The sequence below is a fragment of the Amblyomma americanum genome, chromosome 5, assembly GCF_052857255.1.
Source record: "Amblyomma americanum isolate KBUSLIRL-KWMA chromosome 5, ASM5285725v1, whole genome shotgun sequence".
In the NCBI taxonomy this organism is placed as follows: domain Eukaryota; kingdom Metazoa; phylum Arthropoda; class Arachnida; order Ixodida; family Ixodidae; genus Amblyomma; species Amblyomma americanum.
In genome coordinates, this window is record NC_135501.1 from 122,385,374 (window position 1) to 122,391,373 (window position 6,000).

The following is a 6,000-nucleotide window of genomic DNA, read 5'->3' on the forward strand; positions in this document are numbered from 1 at the left end:
GCTGTCAGCCGCCTCATAGCCCCCATGCCTTCGTGGGCTGGGAACCAGAGAATACTGCGGCGGGCGGGAGTTGAGTCCTCAAGATGTGTGGCGGCTGCTTGGCAGACTTTGCAATTGAGGTGCGCCTTGCAGGCTTGCGACGAGTCGCTCATGACTGTAGTCATTTGCTCGGTGGTGTGAGCGTGCTTGATGGCAAGCGCGACTGCGACTTCCTCAGCGTCGGCTATGCTGTTTCGGCTTTGAACCGTGGCGCTGGCTATCTCCTCCTCGAGGTTGGTTATGACGGTTGCTACCACAGCCGCCCGAACTTGGATGGGGCTGGCGTCAGTGTAAAGAATATTTGCCTTGCGACGTATGACCTTATGCTGTATTTGCTTGGCTCAGGCATTTCGTCGTGGTGTATGGGGTCCATATTGGTTTGAATTGGGAGGACGTGATATCCTCCGCTGGTGGCCAAGGGTAGCCTGGTCCGTGGTGTTTGATCTTTTTCTGTGTGGGGGTGACGTCCCAGCCGCTGAAGTGTCCTGATGTCTGTACAGCTGAGGCGCAGGCAGCATTCTTGAGCTGTTATGAGGGATTCCTTGTGCTCCGCATAGGTACCAAGGCGCCTATTGCACTGACATCGCACAGCACACGGGCGCAACCACCGCGGTGGCTCAGTGGTTATGGCGCTCGGCTGCTGGCTCGAAAGACGCGGGTTCGATCCCGGCTGTGGTGGTCGAATTTCGATGGAGGCGAAATTCTAGAGGCCCGTGTGCTGTGCGATGTCAGTGCACGTTAAAAAACCCCAGATGGTCGAAATTTCCGGATCCCTACGGCGTCTCTCATAGCCTGGGTCGCTTTGGGACGTTAAACCCCATAAATCAAAACAGTACTCGGGCGCCCTTTGCGCGCGTTTATCGAAACGCGGCCGCCGCGGTCGGGTTCTAATCCGGCTCACCATTCCCACCGCTGCGCTTGGTACTCCAGTAAATTACAATAATCGTGTGCATTTTATGATCAAAACTAATATATATACCGCATTCCCTGTGACTGCGGAAACGCAGTAAACATCGCGATATGTGCTCCGTGGTAAATTTTTGTACTGAAAGGTTTCCAGAACGTTTGCTTTGACACAGTCGCCGTTCTACGCAGTCGTAACTCCTCTTCTCGCTGCACTCTCTTACAGTGCAAGCTTTGGAGGCCCTGGTCCCATAGGACACAAAGAGTGCATCAGACCGGTAAGTGGGAATGCCTGTGATCCATATTGTTACGGGGAGGACTCCCCAAGCAACTGTGCAGCGCAGAGAGGTACTGTACGGCCTAAGGCGTCGAGAACGCGCGCGCACGCACGCACGCACGCACGCACGCACGCACGCACGCACACACACACACACACACACACACACACACACACACACACACACACACACACACACACACACACACACACACACACACACACACACACACACACACACACACACACACACACACACACACACACACACACACACGCACGCACGCACGCACGCACGCACACGCACACACACGCGCGCGCGCGCGCGTATTCTTAGCGTTTTTGTCTTTAAGAGCACCGATAGGCAATTCTTTGTCAGCATGGTAACAATATTATTCATTATTCTCGGTTTTTGACTGCAACGGAAATCCGCTTCTGATTTAACTACGACTTTATTCTACTTAGGAATGACAACGTTTTTTTAATGCTGCGTTAGACGAGTAATCAAAATTGAAGAACTTTCATTCTGCAATTCTGGCATTTCATCTGTTTGATGCGTTTTGGCGGTATTCATAAATGTAATTTTTGTCTTTAGGAGCCTTGAATATCCCGCTTTTTTTGTGGTTTTATAAAATCAAGTTCTTTACAGGTCCTTTCCACTTAAAATATAGTTTTGAGTGCACATTGTGCGGGTGTGATTGTTTTCGCAGTCAAAACTGCTTAATTTTAGTAATTAAAAGAGAGCGCATGCACAATTAGCACAGAAATATAACCACGAAAAGAATGTTTATATCCTCGTCAGAACTGAGAAAAAGCTCGGCTTGTCACTGTTTAGCCTTGGTGCTCCTAATAATTTAGCTTAGACCTAATAATTTTGCCACAACTGTAGAAATGTTATTAGGAATGGGCTCTTTATTTGAAGAACAAATGTCTGCACATAACCCGAATAAGCGTGGACGTCACATAAAATACATACAAAGGAGAAAGACATAAAAAATGCTTCTTCAGCGGTCACCTATTGCGCTCCTTATCTGTACTCCGGTCAACTTTTTGTGGCTCGGCAGCCAAGACTAGGCAGGAAAGCGAAGGAGACGGGTTTCCTTTCGGGCTACGGGTGCGAAGGGGTAGAGCCAGTAGTTTCAGAGGCCGTGCGCTAGGGCTGAGGTAGGCCACTCCCCACGGTAGGGAAACTAAGGCCCGTCTGCTTACCTTTCCAGCCTAGCCTCGGCTGCAGAGTCACAGCAGGCTGACCCGGAATATAACAATACCGTTAAAATTTACTGCTAGGTTTTACTGCACTCGTTCAGAGTGTGCATCTAGGCATTTTGCGGTCCAATAGCATGGAGTGTATATATGGAGTGCCTGCCGCTTTTTCTCTCTACGCAGTGTAACCCGGATGGCAACGGGCACGAATGCTGGCTTGGGTGCAGCTGCCATCGAAAAAGAACAAATCGGCGTTTGGGAGTTTGCCTAAGGAACGGCATTCCTCCGCTTTTGGGTTGGGACCCGATATATTGGGCGCCACGAACAAGGGGATGACCTGTACCGACCTGCAATAACCAGGCAGCCCAGCGCAGCGTCCACCCCGACGAGCGCCACCGCACACTGACATTGAGGCGACCGGCTTAGCCGTGTTGCTTTTCAGTCGGCCAGTGGGCAGTTGACAGGCTGCTATATAAGGCCTTGGTGATCGTTGTTTTTTTTATAGGACAATCAAGTGCCTTGCCGACTGTTTTCGGCCACATATATTGCCTCACGAACACCGCCTCCCTTGAAAAAAAAAAGGTCCATATACAGTCTATAGACTTCTTACACTCTCCGTTGCCTTCCATAGATATTTATTTTTGTGTATTCATAGTGTATAGACAAAAAACTACTAAAAGTGTATGGCCACAAATCTAAAGATTGTATGTAGACTGTCTATCGCATTTGTATTGCCTATAGACAGTTGTCTAGAATTTTCACAGACTGTGTGCAGACTTTATTGGCAGAAATCTATGGACAGTCTATAGACTGTGAAATGAAAATTTTTGAAAGGGCTATTCCAAAGCGGCCACTTAAAAAGCGCGCAAGTGGGCGCAAGGGCCTTGAGACTTGTGTCCGTAAAGGGAGTATTTCATTTACGTTAGTTACGTCCATGCTTTAAGGCTGCAGACTCAGTCGATCGATACGTGTGATATCTACCTGAGAAAACATGGAAAGAGAGATCGATGTTGAATAGTATTTGCTTGTTGTCTTCACCTCTCTGGCAGCATCATACAATTTTTTTTGCGATTTCGCCGTCTAATATCACATGATGCCAACAACTGGCGTTTAGTCATTCGCAGCTCGCGACATGCCTGCGAAGGTCAGAGGTATACAGACAACCGCAGCTGCCGGCACGACTGCCTTGACGATTGTAATCGCTTCTTGGAAGTATAGCGCGGCTTTGTTAATTAGCCAGAGAAGGCGCCTGGCATATGCGTGGGTGAAGGCGGCGTTTAAGCACGCACGAAACGATAATGCTGCATTGAGTGAGCTCTGGGGAAATACAATGTACTCGCTTGCAACCACCGAACACGCTACCGCCGACCGCGAGGCACTCGATCTTGAATCTTGCAGGCTATACGGCATCGCCATGCGCCGCATCGGCCTGCTGCATTTTGCTTTTGCATCAGATCTTTGATTTATTTCATGGTCACCTTCGCGTTGTCATCAATTTTTCTTTGTGGTCTCTGACCACTCGCTGCACATCTGATTTTTTTTACCCTAGGTGTGTCTTCAAATTCACACGCATAAAAAATATTCACTATGAAAGCCTGATGCACTGTTTACTCGTAATTTTGACCAGAAATTTCACATCCTGCCTTCATTTTGCTCTGCCATACTAAACCAACTTAACTATTATTGCTTAACTAATTCCCAGCGAATATCATATTCTTCCTACCTGTAGAGACGATCCCCTTCGTGAAGAATACCAGACGAATTCTCGCCGTGTCATTCGCTTAACTGCTGTAAGGGGTTTGAGGCTTCATTCATAGTGCTCAGTGTTCGAACACAAGGCAATGACCGACTAAGAACTTGCCAACCAAGAAAGCGACGCATAGCCGTAACCCTCTTCTGTCGCGAGCACGCTAACCGCATCGCCGTCGGTGAAGATGACCCCCCCCCTCCCCCCGGTATTCAATGACAGGTTACTGCACCTGGCTATCCTACGCTTTCAGCAAAATGCATTCTTTAGTTTATGCGAGCTGTTGTGCGAATGTAGCCAAATCAGCGCAACACACATCTGCACCTCGTCCCGGAACATCTCGATGTCAACCTCTGCAGCATCTCTTATATAAAACTACTTTAATTTCAATAGTCACCCCATCAAGACAGGAGTTATCAATCGCTGCTACATATTTCTCCAAAATATAAGTCCCATCCTCCTTAACTGTCCTTATCTCCCATGATCTAAAATTCCTTTTGATTATCTTTTTTTGCATTTTCCTGCTATGAAATTTCTTTTTTGCTATCCCCATTTTTATTTTCAGTTGGCTTAACCCGTTTCACTTAAAAGGCACGGGCCAGTAGGCTTTATTTTTAATTTCTTTTAGTAAATCTCACCGTGGGTGAAACAAACAAACAAACCCCTTGGCAGGGACACCTAATATATGGGTTAGCATAAGCATTTCGCACGAGCCCAACCGTCGCTGGAAATCGCACTTGCACGTGATTAAACGTCTGGTGAAGGTTTCCCACGATCTCGACGGGAAGCAGTCTGATTTGTCGCCTGGGCGCCCTTCGCTGCAGTGACACAACGCTACCCGCACTTATTCTTCCCCTTCCGATCCGTGGCAATTGAAGCGTCACAGGGCCTTAATGAAGCCAATATATAGACGAGTCAACTCAGTACAGTTAGATGGAAATGCTCACGTTCTAATCAAAACAGAGGCAAGAACTAATCGCCCGAGCACTTCTTGGACGCCTCAGCCTTGCACTCATGGCCATTTGATGCGAAGCGCTCGAGCAATGGCAAACAGCAGTGCAAGTTTCCTCAAACCTTTGTTCAGCGTGACCTCAACAATAAATTCCTGTTGTGTGCGTGTCAGTGCTTCAAAAAATTAAACGTGTGCGTGTTCTACAAAGTGGTGGTTCGGGAGCCGCTGCTAGCTTGATACGAAACACATAACACGTGAAAGAACCGCAAGGATAGTTTATTTTGGGCGGGCAAAGATACTATAATCGGATACAACTAAAAAAGGATGCCGCAGATGTTCCTGAAAGGAGGCTCTCCAGCCAATGGCGTCAACCGATTTTCATGACGCCGTGGTTAATCCGATGAAGGCGTAGTTATTCCCACTCATGTGCCACCCCCTGGGATTTCACGTGAGCAGGTCCCAAGGGATGGATTAAAGGGGAGAATCGGTCGACGCCATTGGCTGGAAGGGCATTCGCCGCTTCATTCTTGAGTTGTATCCGACTACAGGCGGGGAAATAATAAGCGATCTCGTCAGGCAACGAGAAACATTGCGTTGCTCCAACTCTGGTAATCTTTTGCCCACATCACTTAATATGTATTGGGTAGCCACCACATTGCACCGCGCTGCAGCTTCAACCCATCGATTTGAAATAGCGGCACGGACCCGGAACGTGGAATAAAGTCTTCTCTCTACAAAAATACCTCCAACTGCATTCTCTATACCACCCACGTCGCGTTGGAGAGACCAGGCTTGGAGGTTGAATGCAGCCAGTGGAGGTCGCCTGCTCGTACTACGCACAGCGAGCAGAATTTTTCCTCTGACTCAACTACCACTGCG

At 48.3% G+C, this 6,000-nt stretch overlaps 1 long non-coding RNA gene across 1 annotated transcript in view; it reads left to right on the forward strand.

The window, feature by feature from the left end:
- Nucleotides 1–5,281, forward strand: part of LOC144132659 (uncharacterized) — a 32,123-nt gene extending 26,842 nt beyond the window's left edge. Inside the window, exons 2-3 of the long non-coding RNA XR_013314886.1 lie at nucleotides 1,169–1,220; nucleotides 2,606–5,281. This is a non-coding gene — a long non-coding RNA (uncharacterized LOC144132659). The remainder of the gene's footprint in view (nucleotides 1–1,168; nucleotides 1,221–2,605) is intronic.
- The last annotated feature ends 719 nt before the right edge of the window (nucleotides 5,282–6,000 follow it).